At 38.8% G+C, this 19,612-nt stretch overlaps 1 long non-coding RNA gene across 3 annotated transcripts in view; it reads left to right on the forward strand.

The window, feature by feature from the left end:
• Positions 1–13,937, forward strand: part of LOC113624023 (uncharacterized) — a 343,123-nt gene extending 329,186 nt beyond the window's left edge. For 2 of the 3 annotated variants that reach the window (XR_003434170.1, XR_003434171.1), the window contains 2 exons: positions 4,197–4,365; positions 11,881–13,937. This is a non-coding gene — a long non-coding RNA (uncharacterized LOC113624023). The remainder of the gene's footprint in view (positions 1–4,196; positions 4,366–11,880) is intronic. The other variant, XR_003434172.1, reaches the window with a different exon arrangement.
• Positions 13,938–19,612: the final 5,675 nt, after the last annotated feature.

A 19,612-nucleotide genomic window follows, 5' to 3' on the forward strand; every position in this document is an offset into this window, starting at 1 on the left:
AAGTTTGAACAAGAGCAAAAGGCAGAATTCAGGTTCTAGTTGTCTTGCAGACAAGTAAATCTCCTTCCCACCCATCCCCACCACATATGTGCACAAAGGTGCACAGTGCTTGCGAATGCACACATGTGAGGACACATGTGCACACACTCACATATTCACATGCAAATCATCTCCCACTCTAAGCCCCCTCCTGTGACCCCTGCGCCCCTGTTCTTAAGCTCCTGGACTGTGCTGAAGGAGAAGAAACTGATGTTTCAAGCTTGTTGAAGTCTAGCTCAACAAAATGGTTCAGATTACCCCCTGCGCTACTTTGCAAGGCATTTTAGGCATTTTTTCATGGCGTTGGGAAATCATGTTTCACCAGTAATAAACAGAGTTGAAGCCCAAAAGACTAGAGCTTAATTTCAAACTCAGAACTGAGGAGGTCACAGTGGGTCCTATCATGGAAAATCATCAACTCCCCTTCCTCAGCAGAGCAAGACATATTCTGGAAGAAGGAGAGAAGGCTAAAAATCAAGCACAGCAGTTTCTAATATTTTTCCTCCTGACTTTTCTTAATTAGTGTTGACTAGCTTAACGAAGCAATTAAGGGGCTTATTTGCTTTTTAAATCACATGTGAAATTTAAGAAACCTTGAAATACAAGAAATATTTGTCCCCAAGATCTTATCCCACAAGGGATATCAGTTTGAATATTCTCCAACGACTAGAAAGTGAGGATAACTGGCCCTGCTCTCCAAATGAGGCCCAAGCAAAACAGACATCGCAGTAGCCAGCTCTGCAAGGAGAAGTCCCCATAGGTAAAGGGCTGCTTCTTGAGTGTATTTCTAAGACTTACATTGAAAACAATGATAATTATTAACTTGAACAATAATATGAATAATGCTATCCTTCATTTATTGATTACTTATGTGCTGGTAGTTGTGTTGTTTACTGTTCATATATTATTTCGATTTAAGTCTGCAAGTTTCCCGCCCCCTTCTTTCTAACAGAGTAAGGAAATAGGGACTCAGGGAGGTGAACTGGCATGCCCAGATTCGCACACCTCGTATGGACTGGATTTAAGCTTTTTTTAGTCTGAGACACATGGTCTTTCCCTGGTATTTTACTACCTCTCCTTGTGGCGGTTCTTAACCATGAGAACTGTGGCCCAAGTACACTGGGGATGATTAAATAATTACATGCGTGTATGTATGTTTACATTTATGCTTATGTCATAGCATAAACAGAATATTATTAAAATTTGATTTTTAAATGTTAATAATCATATAATCAAATTATCTATATTACAACATAATACACATTATACTATGTATAATATACTAATATAATTATTGTATCATTCTTATATTATTTAATGAAATGATAAAATGACATAAATATATACAATTAATATAAACATAATATGTATAAATATGATATATAAAACATGATACAGGGCATATAAATGATACACTCATATAATATGAACCATAATATAATAATATGTAATGATCTATAATACACAATATGTGTGATATATGTAATGTTTATATAAATTTATATATCATGTAATGATATAGGGCATATACATGATACAGACTCATATAATAATACATAATATATAATGTATTATATATTATAATATATAATATAAAATATAATAATATATAAGTGTGGCAATTATATCTTTTTATTTGGCTGCGTTGGGTCCTTGTCTCTCTGCGCGGGCTTTCTCTAGTTGCAGCGCGCGGGGGCTGCTCTTCGTTGCGGTGTGAGGGCTTCTCATTGCAGTGGCTTCTCTTGTTGCGGAGCATGGGCCCTAGAGTGCAGGCTCAGTAGTTGTCGCGCACAGGTTTAGTTTCCCTGCGGCATGTGGGATCTTCCCGGACCAGGGCTCGAACCCGTGTCCCCTGTATTGGCAGGCAGATACTTAACTGCTGCGCCACCAGGGAAGTCCGGCAATTATATCTTAATATATATAATTGTTTATAAAATTATCATATAACTTGATAGAGGGTTAATAATTATTTTAATAAGTAGACACGTAGGGTAGTATTCTGTATCACTATCTAATGATAAATGAATTAGATTAGTAAATAACAAGATGAATAAATCATTAATCAATTGGCATAGCCGTAGTCTAATGTAGTGCCTCTAGCTGTGGCAAGTTAATATTTATTGCCTATCATGTTCCAGAACCGGTGCTAGGCTCTTACATCACCTCTGCTAAACCTCACAGCAAACCAGCAAGGTAGGCACCATTAGTGGAAAATAAGTTGAGGCTTAGATGAGTTAAATGTTTTGTTTTGTTTTACCTTCAGAGACACAGAGCTAGTAAAAGAGCTAGATATAACCCTGATTTTGTCTGATCCCATATCCTATGGCCTTTGCACTCTACCAGGTTAGGTGAGTAGGTGGAGAAGAGAAAGTGAAAGAACAAAGGAAGGAAAAGGAAACTGTATCTTGATGCTTGCCTTATAGAGGAGGACAGTATGGCATATACCAAGTTTCACTGATACAACAGGAAGGCCGAAGAAGCTGACCCTGGCACCAATCCAGCCATTCCCTCAGCCACTTGCTTATTCAACACGCTGCTCCCCAGGGTAATGGGGAGGAGGGAAGGACATGGGGTGGCAGCTCCTGGCCCGTGTCTTGATGTTGGCCGGCGCAGGCTAGTTGCCAGGCCCCTCCCAGTGTGACACCCTTGTGACCAGAGTCTGCACACTCGATGGCACGCCCTTGGACTTGGTCTATTTTTCCCACTTCTGGGATTGCAGCCTACATACTTGGCATTGGAAAGATTGGCAGCTTCACGTCAGATTGGGAGGACGTCCCAGATGGGCACTGAATCAACAGTGCCAACAAGAGGGAAAAAAACATGTGAGCCCAGGGAGATTTCTTAACTATTTACCGAATAGGGGGAATTGTTTATTTCCCCATATCTCCCAAAGAGTCCATTTATGAGTTCCATTTTATGACTTCAAACAGGCAAGTTGGCAGAGATATGGCAGTGAAGATAAGATGATGACTAATTAATGGTCTTGCAACAGGTTTCAACACCCAGATCTACAACTACTTATATTTTTTTGCTTAACCACTAACATTTATTTTCAAATACAAACATGCTTTTAAGTATTTTTGTTAATACAGCTAATAGTTTTATCTTGTTCCTGGCACTATTTCCTCTTCTTGATAGGGTTATAAATAGGGTATTCCACTTGGCAAGGATCTTGCCCATGGCATTGAAGAGATGGTTCTATACTTACTGTAGCAAAAAACAGCACATAGTTGGCATACTTTCCTCCAAACTCTCCTAACATTTACACTGCCATCTACATACTTTTCAGTTGACTTCACTCTGAAAATTGCCTGTTCCTCTGATACACACCAGAGACTTGGCTACTTGGACATTTGGAAAGAAAGAAAAAAAGAAGAGCAGAACGTGAACGAGCATTCTTCCCATTTCTGCTCCCAGGCATTTAATACTTGCAATAGTACAGTCATTTGTAAGAATGATTTAAAGTGGCTTCTTTACAGTTTTCAGTTTTAAGATCTCAGGATTCTGTGATTGGAGGAACAATTTCAGCATTGACTAACATTGCTATTGATAACTTCACTGTTCTCCTTAGGTTTATATAGTCAGTTGCCTGAATTCAGGTAATACATAGAAAAAGATACAATTCCACATCATGGCTTTTATTTATTTTTTTTGGTGAGGAAACTCAAACAATAAAATCATAACTGAGGATTCAGAACTAAAACCCCTTCAAAGTCCTGCTGCCATTATTTCAAAGAAATGTTATACAATTTGGATGAGATTAAGATGTTAGAAAACAGTATCTCTAGAAATTTGAAGATTTTCACTGTTGTGAGCAAAGAAGACATAGGAGTACAGCTCTCTAGAGTTCCATCTCCAAGATACGCCAGTGGCTGTTGAGCTTATCTTCACTTTCCCTTCAGGTCTAAAAAACGGGGAGAGGGGATGATTTTGGCAAGAGCCACGGAGGTTATTGATGAATTGCAAAAAATATCTCCAAAGTAAGACCTTTGGGGAGTTAGAACACAGATAGCTTTTGCTTGGAGAAATGGATAAACCTACTCCATCTGCATTAGGTGTGGTTAGCCAAGGTACAATTTGAATAAATGTTAAGGAAAAACTAACTGACGTCCCAATCCTTCCTTCCTAAATCCTGCATATTTTTCTCATATCCTTAGGTAAAAGAAGAGAGGCCAGGTCATCTGGTAAACGTTGGCCTGTAACACAGTTCATGGAAGGCTGCTTGGTGCCCATTCATCCCCAAGACACCCACACGTGAGAATTCACCAGTACAAAGATGTTTAAGACTTATTTCAGAAGGAATCCAGATGATGAGTCCATTTGCAGGTAAAAAAAAAATAATTAGCAGCTCAGCTTGTGGGAGTGGGGATAAGGTGTCGCACTGCTGTTACTGCTGGGGCTTTATGCTTTTCTGCGAAGTATTGCAGGAAAACCATTTACTGAGTTCAGTACCAGTGTTTACTGGTGGTTTTGATACCGTGATCTTAAATCTTGGGAGATCAATTCCTTACAGTCTGGGGGAACCCAGTTTTCTGTTTTGGTTTTAATAATCCTTTCAGCCTTAGAATGAGGAGTGGGCACTAGCTAGTTTACAGAGTACCTTATCCATAATTTAAGAATCTAATAAAGCTGAAACAAGAATATTATTTCTTCTGGGTTTAAAAGAATACAGATAATGTGTCTGATAAACCACACTGGAGTTTTTAAATTCCAGGTACTTTAGAGACAGAGAAAGATTTGGGTGAAACTAACACACACACACACAAGCCAATACATTTTTTTAAGACTTACCTGGTTACATATGTTGTGTTTAAATGACTGAAAATTAACTATGTCCACTCATTAGTTCCGTCCGGTTTAGATAATGGACATTTTAATTTAACTGTAACATATAAATGCACAACTGTGGTTGAATTTGTCAGAATAGTCATATGCACAACATATTTTGTGGAAGACATGGGGCTGGCTACTAGATATTGAGAGATGAAAGAATGGACATCATTCTGACATTGGAGGAGTTCATAAATTTGGTGAAGAACAAACTTTTCGTACACAAATGAGTGCAAGCACTTGCATTTTGAATCCCGTGGTTCACAGACTCAGCGATTATAACCGGATGTCTCCTTTTATCCCAAGTTGCCATTCTTCCAGCCCTTATTTTTCTTATCCCAGCCTCTCCCAAGTCTCTCAGTTCATTTCTCTCCTCAGTCAGCAAGTATCTGTTTCCCCCCGGGTAACCGTAGAATTCTGTGATTGCCTCAGTCTATCAATCATCCAAGGCCCCTAGAATCGCTCTGTCTAAAATGGTGGGCTCTAGTCACATGTGATTTTATATTAAAAATAAAAGTAAATTAAACAAAGTTTTCAGTTTCTTAGTCACACCAACCACTTTTCAAGCGCTCAGTAGCCACATGTGGCCCATGGCTACTGCTTCGGACAGTGCCTATTAGGAAACATTTCCCTGGGACTTCCTTGGAGGTCCAGTGGTTAAGACTTTGCCTTCCGGTTCAGGAGGTGCGGGTTCAATCCCTGGTCGGGGAGCTGAGCTCCCCCATGCCTTACAGCCCAAAAGACAAAACATAAAACAGAAGCAGTATTGTAACAAATTCAATAAAGACTTTAAAGAAAAAAAAAGGAAAGAAAACATTTCCCTGATCTCGGACAGAGCTGCTCTAGACCTGGTTAAAACCTTGTTTGCCAGCCTCTTCTCAGGAAGCGATCCTCCAATAAGCTGAATATTGTTTTCTGCAAATGCCCTGAGCTTTGCCGACTTTGTCTTTACTATTTCCAAAGCTTAGGGTGCTCTTTTGGAATCTTGCTGTCTTTCAAGACGTAAAGAAAGGTATTGTTCTCCTAAGAAACCCTTCCTTACCTTTCCAATTAGAGTCCTTCCTAATTGGAAAGGTTCTTCCACACACCACGCCTTACTCACGGCTCTGCTTCATGGCGCTTCATACTATCGTCTCTACAGGACATTTTTAGCTCCCCTACCAGGTTATGCTTTTTCTTTTTCCAACAGCAAAGGAGGTGTGTGTTTCCTTATTTTATATTTCATGCCCTCTGGTTTTTGGTGTTTATGGATTTTATTTGAAGACATTAACAAGGAAAGATACATATGGTGACAAAGTCTGAAGGAAGAAGGGAAGCAATATGGTTATGTTAACTATATAAAAAACGAAGAATGGGGTTGCTGCCCTATATACTAGGAAAAAGTCTTATAATTAAAATCTGATTCTGCCACTTAACCTTATAGATCTGAGTGAAATAGTTATCCTCATTAAACCTCAGTTTTGTTTTGTTTTTTTCATCTAGAGAATAGGAATAGTAATGCTTACTATACAGGTTTTGTGAATATCACTTGAGAGATAATATATGTAAAAGTGTGACAAAAAAAAAAGAAGTCATACAAATGTGAGGTGTTATGCTTACAGCAAGCTTCCAGAAAAGCAGGGTATGGAACAGGGAGAAACACATGTTGCCCTGGCCCCCCTCACAAACCTGCTTTATGCTGACAAAGCCCAGTCGACTGATAAAGTTCCAGTAGGCTCTTTGTGAGTTATCCACAGGGTTCTCTTTTTATCTCACAGAAATATTTATATATCTATAAGTATCTATAATTTTTTTTATTCCGCACTCCTTGGGATGCAGTTATGGCTGTTTAATGTTTACTTTTCAGGCATTCCTTCTCCCTTTGAAGGAATCCACAAAAGAAAGAGCAAAATGCTGACAAGTTTTCAAAGCCGTGATTTACAGGAATGATTTCTGAAAAGCAAGTGGACAACATCCGAGTTCATCATCAAATAATATTTCTAAAGCACCCTCTAGTGCCTGGCCCCAAGCCAGATGATTCAGTGCCTGGAGAGGCTGCAAACTTTTTTTTTTTTTTTAAAGGAAAATGGACTGTCATGTTGGCTCCTGAAAAACAAGTCTGCACCATTTACGATTCCTTAGGATTCTCTCTCTAAGTATTAAGAATGGATTGCTTCAGAAGAAAATCAATGCAGTTAGAAACCCTAATACTATTAAATATAATTCAAATCCCAGTTTAAAATAGACATTAAGACTTAAAAGACCAGGTCAAAAATTACACTGGGAATCTGAAGAATTTGAAATCTAAATAAATCACAGAGCAGAAAAATCTGCTCTGTAAGTGAAAAAGTTTTGAGCCTGAGGAAAAGTAAGAATTGCATGAATAGATAGGTGTCATCTAGTAGGAATGCTAGGCCCATCTGCCATCTGATTATGCTGTGACTGTACTAGCCTGTCGTCTTCACTCAGCAGATTCTCAAGTGCTGTAGTGGCAGGAGTGCAGTATGTAGAATCAGAAGACTTGTGGTCCAGGGTCAACTCTACCACATACTTGGCTATGTGATTTGGAAGATGTCACTTAAAATTTATGACCCTAGTTTCTTCACATGTAAGATAATTCTGCCAACTTCATGGAATTGTCTAGACTTTACATATTAAATAAGATACCACTGACCAGTTCCTTGAACACAGTACTTGCCAACAAAATGTCAATATTTTTTCTAGTTGTCTGATCGATTTTGTATTCAGCAGTTTTACAATATGTGTTCAGTATGACTCTTGCACATATCCCCTCAAAGGAAGTTTCACTCTTCTCCCTTATCACTCCCACATTTTTGAGAATAGGATCACATTTTATATTATGGTACTGAAGTAGGAGAGTCAATTTTGCATAGGCTAGTTGACCTTAAAGATAAATGCCTAATTATTGATTGGATGATGATTGATTAATCAATTCTTTCATTCATTCATTCAATTCCCAACTCCAAATTCAGAATAGTCCCTTTACTACCTGAGGCCTTATTAACAAGATGGACCAGATGTTTCATCACATACAAAAGATCTTTGTAGGCATGGGAATAAAGAATACTGAGTCATTTTAAGAAGTCACTTTGAAAATGACTTTTCAACATAGATGAACTGGGCTTGTTCAAGCAAATTATATTTCAAAGTTTTATTTGCAAGGTTATTTATTACTATGTGGAATCTCAGTCCTGTGGCTAGGGTCAAGGAAAATGAGGACACAGGTGTCTGCCTATTTGCACAGGCATTAAAGAGTGTTGTAAAATGAGCTTCAGCCTTTTAAGTTACTGTCTTTTCCTTTATAATAATAATCTCTTCAATTTTACAAGGTCTATATTATTTTTAGGTAAGAAAACACTGTAGAGTTCATGTTTTATTGTTCCTTGCAGTTATATAAATTATATTTGGCCAAAACAAATGTAATTCCTACTGTGTGAACTGGGAACCCAAAATGTTGATCTTCCTCAAGTTATAAACAATGTGAAGATATGTTATACTGGGTCACAATTTTCCAGAGCAGAGCAAAATATATAACTCAGTTTTAATAACAAAACTGCATATATCATTAAAGTTTCCTACTCCACACAGAATGTATTATATTACTCTGCCCAGCAAGAGACATCCTTTGTGTAGACCACAATTTCTAAAATACCATTTGATTGAATGGAAAACATTTTAGCCATTTGTTAGTTTAAAAAAAATGTAATGGTTAAATACTCATGGAAATTCTGCTTTGTCTTTGCTGGGTAAATATTACATTTCTTTTCACTAAATTGAATGCCATGGATTTTGTAAACACCAAGGTCTGGGGGACAGCTATTACGAGTTTTTTCCCACTATGAGATGAGTCTTCACGTTTTTAGCATCTTAGAAGCAGACGTCTGCTTTGTAACACCAGTGAACCTTATTTTTACATGTATTATATCAGCTTCAAAAGCTGCATTGTAATTATTTACTTATAAGCTTGCCTCTCCAAATAGACTTGTAACTTAACAAGGCAGGGTCCAGACTGCATTATCTCTGTATTCTTGGCCCCTGGTCTAACGCTTTCTACAGAGCTGGAGCACTGAAAATGTTAAATGAAGAAGAAATTCTGAAAAAACTACGACCAAATCATCAGTTTACCCATTCACCTGTTCTCAGAATCATTTCAAAATTTAGGAGATTTATAAATGTAACTACTTTCACAACACTGAAGAAAATGAGGAAAGATTATTTCCTTTATTAAAAAGAAGTCATGGGCTTCCCTGGTGGCGCAGTGGTTGAGAGTCCGCCTGCCGATGCAGGGGACACGGGTTCGTGCCCCGGTCCGGGAAGATCCCACATGCCGCGGGGCGGCTAGGCCCATGAGCCATGGCCGCTGAGCCTGCGCGTCCGGAGCCTGTGCTCCGCAACGGGAGAGGCCACAACAGTGAGAGGCCTGCGTACGACAACAACAACAACAAAAGAAGTCATATGTGGGATTAGCTAGTCTAGTCTCCTTATTTCACAAGTGGGGATTTGGGGACCTAGGAAAAGAAAGCTTTTTTGCTCTTGCTAATGTCACAAAACTGGAGGCAAAACTGATCCTAATTGTGTTCATAGTGTTTTGTTTGTTTGATACGAAAGTAATACATGTTAATGATAAACACTTCGACATGTTCAAAAATACATAAAGAGCCAACAAGTGTATGAAAAGATACTTAACATCAGAAGTTGTTAGAGAAATGCAAATCAAGACCACAATGAGATACCATCTCACATCTGTTAGGATGAGAGAAAAGAAAAGAACAAGTGCTGGCAAAGATGTGGAGAAATTTGAACCCTTGTTCATTGTTGGTGGGGCTGTGAAATGGTACAACTGGTACCTTAAAAAAATTCAAAATAGAACTACCATGTGATCCATCAATCCCACTTCTGGGTGTATATATCCAAAAGAATTGAAAGCAGAGTCTTGAAGAGACACTTGAATACCCATGTTCATGAAAACATTATTCACAGTGGCCAATAAGTGGAAGCAACCCAAATGTCCCTTGATGGGTGGACAAATAAAACATGGTCTACATGTACAATGCAATAATATTCAACCTTATAAATGAAGGAAATCCTGTCACATACTCAACATGGATGGACCTTGAGGACATTATATAAGTGAAATAAGTCAGTCACCAAAAGACAAATACTGTATGATTCCAAAATGAGGTATCTAAAATAGTCAAACAGAAAGTAGAATGCTGGTTATCAGAGGCTGGGCGGAGAGGGAAGTGAGGAGTTGTTAAATGGGTATAGCGTTTCAGTTTTGAAAAATGAATTAGTTCTGGTGATCTGTTACACAACAATGTACATATACTTAACATTTTTGACCTGTTCATGTAAAAATGCTTAAGCTGATGAATTTCATGTTACATGGGTTTTTTGGTCACAGTTAAAAATTTAAAAATACATAAAGAAACAGAATTTTTATTTATTTATTATTTTGGCTACGCTGCATGGCATGCAGGGATCTTAGTTCCCCAACCAGGCAATGAACTCGTGCCCCCTGAAGTGGAAGTGTGGAGTCCTAATCACTGAACTGCCAGAAAATTCCAGAAACAGATATTTTGAATATATGTAACAGTAGAAGAGGTGTTAAGGTTAACACATTTAGTTGTTTTTTTCTATAATATTTATACGCAGTACTGTCTAAATGATATGACACCTTATTGTTACAACAGAATATGACAAACATATTTCTAAAACTCTCTCGATACCATTTGAAAGGCTGCATAAGATCCATTTATATAAAAAAACCACAGTTTATTTAACAATATCCCTCATTCATATTCTTTTCATGTCTGTAAATAATGCTTTCTTTTCTATTTTTGTACATTCCTTGTCATCTACATTTCTGATTCTTCCCTTAGAGTCTCAGAAGTAAAATCAGTAGAGTGGACATTTAAAAATATTTTTAAATTGTTTAAAAATTATATAAAATAATAAACATATAAAAATTATACGTTGTTAAAAATTTAGTATTGCTCCAATATCTATTCGTAGAAGCAGGACACGAGTGCCTCTAATTTACCGCACCCTCGTCTACACTGAGTCCCCTCATCTTTCTCCTCTTATTCACTATTATTATTGTTATTATTATTACAATTATTTTGATTTGCAAGAATGGAAATAGGATTATTTGTTAATTTACATTTCTTTGCTTGTTCATAAAACTGGTACAGTTAAAAATACTTTTCAGTCGTTTGTATTTTTTCTTCTGTGAATTATATTTTTACATTTTAAGATAAGCTGAATGAGTTCTTTATAAAGAAATTTAATTATTTATCTGTCATATTTGATTGCAAATATTTTTCCTAGTTGTACATTTATTGTAAATTCTGTGTCCTAAGTACACAATTATTAATCTTCAGGGAAAACTATTTAACTCATTTTCATTTAAATTTTTATAGTTTGATTACTCTTTTTGTCAATGATTATGATGTAGTCAATGATTTCAGAATTTAAGTAGATATTTCATAAAATTTTCAGTAAAATTTCTTGAAAAATCCTGCTAGCGTTTTGCATAGGACTGTATAAAGTCTATACACAAAGTTTGGAATAATTGTTGTAACAACATCAGTAGCGGTCATAATGACAAACAAAACTCTACTTACAGCTCTTCAAGTGCCTGCTATCTGCCAGGTCTTGCATTTACTGTTCACATTAATTTAATCCATATAACAACCTTATGAAGCATGTGCTATTTTTATGGCCATTTTACAAAGAATCCAGTTGAGGCAAAGAAAAGTTACATAATTGCCCATGGTTACTCAGCAGTAAGTTGATGGAACCATGTTTTGACCTCAGGCCACACAGCTTCAGAACCCTTGCTTCTAAAGATCATTAAGCTGCCTCAAAAACCTTCATAGGATGAATTTGTCCCTTCTAACGAGTTACTAAAATTGCCTTTATGTGTCTAAGATATTTTTAATCTTTGTTCTAAGTTAATATCCCATACTTTTTAATTATGTTTTTTCAATTTGGCTGCACTAACAATAGTTTAGAAAAACTGAATTATAGCATTACGGTGGAGATGATCTCTACTAAAGCCTGGCACGCTGGAGGAAGAGCAATGAGACCAGGGTTTCTACAGCAGAGCAGGACAAGGAAGGTGAGATGCTGAGGGATAATGCAATAATAATCGCCTTGAGTCAGTAAGCTATGGCTGTATAATAAACGATTCAAAAATGCAATGGCTTGAAACAATAGCTTTGGTTCTTAAGGACCCGCGGGTCATCTAGGGGTTTGCTGACCCAAGCTGGGCTGGGCCCCGTTCAAGCTGCAGGGTCTGACTGTGATGGGCATCTCCCTCAGGTCTGCTCCATGATGCTGTTTTGCACCTCAGGTAAGAGTGTATCAATGAGCCTGAGGAAACTCTTCTTGATGTGGCAGCAAAGGCCAGAAAGAAAGCCCACTGACAGGTGCATTTCAAGCTCGTGCTTCCTTTCTTGGAGGGCACACAATGGAGCTCAAAGTCAAGGGGCAGGGAAGTAGACTTTGCCCATCAGAACACCATGGCGAAAGTGTGTACACAGAGAGAAGTGATGACAAGGCCAATGATTTCATCTACTGTATCAGTTGGCTTGGGCTACGAAAGGAACAGAGAAGAGGCGGGGAGTGGTCAAGTTGTGCATAAATTGTGCACATAAAGCTCACAGGATTTGTAAGTATATCAGACATGAGGTCAGAGAGACAAGGAGACCTTGAGGATGACATTCCTTATCCACGTGCCCAGAAATGTCTTTTTCTAGAATTTTACTTTAGATTGATATTTAGCTCACTTGCTCTATTTCTAGTATTTTGGTACTTCTCTTGACTTCCCCAATCTCCTTAAAGACATCTCAGTTTCATACTGTTTTATTACTAGGAGACATAACCGATCTGAATCAGGTGAGGCGATGTGTGTATATATTCAGCAGCGCCGGCATTCTCCTGCTGCTGCCCCCTCCACAATAAGGCTGCAGTTTCTCCCCAGCAGTGTCCAAACTACCCCTTCAGTCCACCAATGACTCCTCTCAAAATGCAAAGAAGACTAAGTATAGAAGCCTTTGTTTCTCCCTGATTAGTCATCAGCATTAAAACATCGGGTCTAATGGTGCGTCTGTCCATTCCTTCTTCCATGTTTTTTTTCTCCAAACAAACATTTCCAAGGTCAAACTGTATTCTGAGTACAGTCTTTAAGACAGTAGCGAATGTTCAGAGGATTTTCATCATACTTGGTTAACACTTTTAAAAGTTTCGGCACTTAAGGTCATAGGCTTTAGTTGTTTGGAATGTTTATCTATGATGAATAGTCCATTCCCCAGCGCTGGTAACTAAATGAGGCGTCGCTCCACTGCGCTTTTGTTGATGTATGCATCGACACGGGGAGTGTGCTCCATTTAGCAATGCAAAGAGGGTGCACATTCAGTTTGTTCTGTTGCTATGTGTACTGTTTAGTCCCAGGATACCTTGAACTGGAAAGAAGCCCTGTTGAGTGACAGGGTTACATAATTCTACCTTCTTGGTAAACTGTCTTGGGCCTCAGCGCCCCCAGCTCAGATATCTGTCTATCAGGAGACATGTGGGTCTTGAATTGTTCATTCTGGTTTGACCCTAAGCCAAAAACTTTTGCAGAAGCCTGAGTCCTGGGCCTCCTTCCCAAGCAACCACCAGTGTCATAGAAGTAACCAGTGCCTGCCTGTTACTGCAGCTCCTGTTGACAGGAAATGCTTTTTCAAAAGAAAGGCAATGAAAAACGGTTCCCTTGCAGGTGGAGTTTTCTGGCTCATGTAAGGATTAGAAATGAAATTAGCCATTGGAAATTTCATTCAGATCAGTCCAAACATTGCAAAGTACAACAAACGCAGACCTTTCCTCATTGGGTAATCAAGTTCAATTTCTCTCCATGTCTTTTCTCCCAAGCAGACAGCTGTGAAACCCTTATTAACTGTTTTTCATGGACCCAGTTGCTGCTAAAGTCTACAGAGATAGAACATTCCAGAATGAGCTCTGAGCCCTGACCTTGAAGGGCTTGGTGATCTAGTCTGGAATACCAGAGTCACCCAAAGAAACTGCTCCGTTTCCTTTCTTCCAACTCCAGTTTCCCTGTAACAGATCAAAACCTCTTCGTAGTAGTAATCACTTGAAAATAAATTTAAACTAGTGCGCCCCCACTTTAACACAATATTCTTATTTTGGATGGACCTACCGTCCGTCCATCACCCTGGCCACTCCTGCAAAAGGACGCATCATCCATCACAGAGCTTTCTGCACATTGCTCCCCTGTTCAGACACAAATGGCTTCCTACGGCCAACGTCAGTCAGCCTTTCTTGGAGTCCCATAGTCTCCCCAGCAGGGTCCTGCCTCACCCACCCATATGTGAGTTACAGCACAAGGGCTTATCCTTGAGAGCATGGTCAATAACGTCTCCCATTTTCCACCGTCCTGAATCTGACATCTGTGACCTCACACGGGACCACGGTATTTTACAGAGTCAACAATATATCTGATTTGACTGTTTCCCATGTGTAAGTCTTATCTTTCCAGTTGGATAACATTTTCTTCCAGTACAAGCTGATGCAATATAATTGGAAAAGTTTTTGAGTTTTTCCTCAACCTATAGCACATAATAAATATTTAATACACCACTCATTGATTGGTTTTAATTTCTGTGGAACTAGAGGAAGGGCCAGGACTAGGAGGGAGCAAGTGAGGTGCCGGGGGAAAATCTTTAAGGAGGCGTTTGCTCTCAGGTGTGAGTCTTGCACTTGTAGCACCCCAAGAGTGCATGCCTCCTTAAACTTTGTGCCCTAGATGCTTTTCTTGCCTCACCCTAGAAGCTGCCCTGATTGTATGGTATTATGAAGTATTTTTGCAGGATCTGTCTTTATATAGTAAAAGTAGATACTGACTTTCTTTTTCCTCATAGCTCTTCATAAACAGGACCCACATGTTTGTATGCATACAAAGGGGTTAATTCCACCAGAATGCCTTCCCTACAATAGCTACAAAAACATTACGGGTTAAACCTCAGAGAGGTAGGGTTTTGGTGAAAAGAGCTTGAGTGAATCAGACCTACCTGATTCAAGGCCTAAATTCACTCTTCACCACCTAAGTAATTTTAACCTCTAAATATTATTTGGCAAAATTGTAAGATAATAAGAATGAGAAGAAAGAGGAGAAGAAAAAGGAAGAAAAGGAGGAGAAGGAGAAGGGAAGAAAAAAGGAGAATAATCATAAATATTTCATGAGAACTGATTAGAAATAAATATGTAAAAACACAAAGCCCTAAATAAATACAACTTAGTCATTATTTTTACTTTTTTTTTTGTTAATAATGATCTTGGTTTGCTTTTATGAGTGTGTTTATAATTCACAGCAATTGTTAAAGTATAGAATTCCATACATGTACATCTCTGTATGTACACATACAATCATAATATATGTTAAAGTTCCTGCACATGCATTGCCGACCTCATAATGCTAGTGAGGGATTAATTCCTCCTGAGTTGTTCCAGCCAATAAGGAAAGCGGAATATTGAAAGTATATTTGGATTCAAGGCAATAGAGACAATTTATTCACTTTCAAATTGGGAAATATGGAAGTTAGTAGTATCTTTGTACCGTTAACAAAAAACTGAGGACTCAGGAGGAACGGCGGATATGGGGACAAAATGACCCATTCAAGTTTGAATTCCCAGTGGAGCCCATGGGGAGACTGTGGATTCCTCTGGAAAACAGAAAGCACTTCAAAACTAAGGGGACCATTTCCTAAGAATTTATACCCAAGTAGTGAAATATATACCACATATGCCATGATACAAAGCACTTAGGTACTTTCTGAAACTGTTCCATTTAAATATTATAAGCATGTGTGTGGTGATGAACTGGGTAAATTCAGTAAAATGGTCTCCCAGTTGGGGCCATTTCTATCATTAGGCATGATGTTTCCATGACCTACTCTGGCAAGAGAAGACTGGCATTGAATCAATGAATACATATATGTCTCGCTCTGAAGCACAGGTGAGCTCACCTAAATTAATTAGGCAATTGTGACTGTCTAGACCTCATTCAAAAAATAATTCATGATACTAAAATGAATAAAAACGTAAAATATTTATTTCTGGGCAGTATATTCAGGTACATATGCTACCAAAGCAGGTGGCTTCTCAGGGCCTTATGAACGATCAGCAGTAATGCTAGTATTTGAATACAAAAGTTTTTTACCACTTCACTTTGAGTAATGAACAAATTCATTTTTCCCAAACTAACTTAAAAAGAATGGGTTAGTTTTGGGTCTTTGTTACTTTGGTAATTCTTTTGCTTGAGTCCCCTGAAGATTTTTACAGATGCCAAATTCCGAAAGAAACTAGGAGAGAGTTTTAAACCTTATTCTAAGGGAAGTGGTCTCTAAATATGATTTTAAGGAGAAAAAAAAATGAACCAATGAAATGGTCTAATATTAATAGTCCATTAATAATTTAATATTTAGGACAAGTAAGCAAAGCCAGATGTTAACCGAAATGTCTCCTGGTTGGGTCAGAGTCTGAACATTCCCCTCCAGTGTAAACACTCCAGTCCTGTGCCCAGGAGTCAGAGCGTGGGCCAACGACCAAGTCACACAGCTTTCACTGCCCAATCAGAGTGCACTTAATACAACTAAAGCGACATGAAAATAAAGACACGTTAAAAAACAAACTCTTATAGACACACACACACACACACACAACACACAAACAGAAAAAAAAAAAAAAAAGCCTGGTATTAACAACCTCAAATTCTCTCATATTAATAGGCCAATTTTGTTGGTAGCCCACCAAACTGATGGCTTAAACCCTTCCAGGACTTACTTAAGTGTCTGGGGAGTCAGATTTACTTCTCAATGGCCCATTCATCCTTTGAACGTTTACTCTGTAGCCCTGTGCAGTTATAACCTAAGCTGGATTTCATACATGAAAACTGACCTCCAGCACCCACGGCTTTTGCCAAGTCCCAGTGAAGGCTCTTGGAGTCTGCCATAGTGACAAGTTTAAGATTCAATTATTGAGTGTAGTAAATTTATTTTTACTATGTTTGTAAAATGGCTTTCGCCCAACTCGTTTCACTCCCCTTCACAGCCAAAAGGCCTAAGATAGCAGCAGCCCATCCTCACAGAACAGGGCCGCTCGCTCCCCATTGTTTAATGCCACGTCAAACAGAAGGATTTCTATGGGACTCAGATGGAGATGTTTCTCTTTTGCCTTAGTTTGGGCAAAAAAATTGATTTCCTTCAGATAGCTGTAATGGGTGGTGAGGACGGCAGAGAGTAATCAGGCCCAGCTCGAGGCAAATGCCAAAAGTTTCCCAGAAGGATAAATCTTGTTTCCTGCCTTACTTCACAGAATTAAGCCTTAAACAAGTCATGTTCTGTGGCTTGGATGCTGTGTATATATCAGCTTTGGTTCCCTGGCTCATGGCTGGGAACATTGTATTGGTCTGTAACCCAGGACGGTTTTCCTGAAGCAAGAAATCACTATCCTGGTATCTTTATCTCCCATTCCATTTTATTTGTTCTATTAATACTAGCAAACGAGCTCTGAATGGTAAGTGGATCGTGGGAGACAGTTACATTGACCAGGTGCAGCCCGCAAAGCCAATGATTTAGTACTCTGCTTTGGTAACCGTCTTTCCCAGGAGTTGTATGAAAGATGCCTCTTCATAACGGATTTTGTTTTGGAAAATAATAACAGCACCTCATCTGTGCATGGCCCATTCTCAGTAGATTCAGGAGAAAATCTTTTCTGTGGAGTTCAGGGTAGGCTGAGAACTTGTGGTCTCTCGGTGTCTTAAATGAAACCAAATCCTCTGGGGATTGCATTCGTTTATGGTTAGTAACAGGCGACTTCCTGTTTCGAAGCAAAATGGGCTTGAAGAGGCTTATAAAAAAGACTCAAAAGGTTTCTTGGACATCAAATGACTCTAGTAAAACATTTTGATGAGTTAAGTGTAAATGCATCAGCAGCATACGGATTAAATTCCCTTCTAAATAAACATTAACAGAGAACATGTTTGGCAAAATGCATTTTGAGTTTTGCAAAACTGAAAACATTTGAAAAAGGAGTGTGAGATATTTGATGAACTCAGAAAGCAGCCAGATTGCCCATGCCGTACTTGAATATTTTCTTTGGTTGTTCTGCAGATGTCCAATAAATTAGGACATAGATATTAAAACCAACGACTGCTGCAGAAGTGATCAGCTGCCCTCCAGTTAGGAGGGTGTTTCTGCGGATACCCAGTTCACGTATGTGTGCATGAAGAGAGCCCCAGGGGACCTGTAGCCCCTTCCTCACTCACAGGCATCATCTCTTTTCTGGATTCAGCCCTGCAAGACTTTCATTATTCACAGCTCCTGTGTCTGTTTTTCTGTCTTTGAGATATTTTGACTCCCAAAGGGGATTCCTGCTTTGCTACAGACCAGCAATGAAGCCTTTGGTGCCACCAGGAAGATGCCAGCTTTGGCACTGCTTGGGCCAAGACCTTTTATCCACTGCCCTTGTCAACACTCTCATTGTCTCTCACCATCTCTTTTTTCAGACAAACAAAATTTATTAATCCTTTAGCATGGCAGAAGTGACAATGGAAAAGAATAAATCTGAGATACAGTTTGAACAGAGCCTCAACTGGACTTGGTAACTAGATATAGAAAGAGAAGGGTCCAATGTCAACTCCTAGAGTTGAATTTGAGGGATCCATTCTATGGTGAAGCCACTGAATGAGAAAACTGCCTTTAGAATTCTTACAGAGCAGGGGGAATACATGATTGGCATACTTTTTATAAAGTAGTTGGTCCAGAGCAACAAATAAGCAGGTCATGGGAGAAATCTCACACATGTGAATGCCACGACCTTGCAGTCTGTAATCACACTGACTGATAATGATCATTTTGCTTTTGAACTATACATGTAGAAAGCAGATTCTAAGAAAATTAACAGGCAAATAAATAGCAGGTATTGTGTTTAAATACTTGAAAGACTCAAGGTTTAGCCCAGTGCATTTTAGCAAACGATGATATAATTTACAGATAACTGACATCCCACTGCCATATCAAAAATTATACAGAAAGTTAATATGCTATTAATTAAAAAATATTTAAAGCCTGTACAGGGAGTATCTGCATCTCATTTGGGGTTTATTCAATAGTCTTCCCTCCCGCCATCTTCATGCATTCATTAAATGGTTTCCCACAAGGGCATGATGAGGCTGAGGCTGCTGGCCTCGGCTCTCTCTCCTTTCAATATACTCTGCATATGGTCGCCAGAGTTTTCTTTCAAAAGGACTAGTCTTGTCATTCACCTGTTCAATAATCTTTGATGCCTACCAGGTATCTCCAGAATAAAGTCCAAATTCCTTAACTTGGTGTTCAAGCTCTTCTGGTCTGGCCTTAATTCACCTTTCAGTTCTTGTCCCCCCACCTCATAATCAAGTCAAATTCCCTGTTCCCAGATTCCACATGTTCATATGCTCTCCTCGTACTTGGTACTTCTCAGCATTTTGCACAACTGTAAATATTTACTAAATTATTTGTTGAAACGGGAGTTTTCCCATTTGGCTGTCAGTACATGAGGGTGAGGGTTGTGTCTGTTCCGCTGTATCGTATGTCCATCCCTGAATCTAACATAGTACGTGCCTGGTGCTGGTGATATCTGTGAACTGATGGAGTCACCTGTCTGTGTCTCGTGGCACTGGCTGTATATTTCTATCATAGCATTT

This window comes from Aethalodelphis obliquidens, unplaced genomic scaffold (assembly GCF_003676395.1).
Source record: "Aethalodelphis obliquidens isolate GAN/ISIS:26980383/991018 unplaced genomic scaffold, ASM367639v1 scaffold12, whole genome shotgun sequence".
NCBI lineage: Eukaryota > Metazoa > Chordata > Mammalia > Artiodactyla > Delphinidae > Aethalodelphis > Aethalodelphis obliquidens.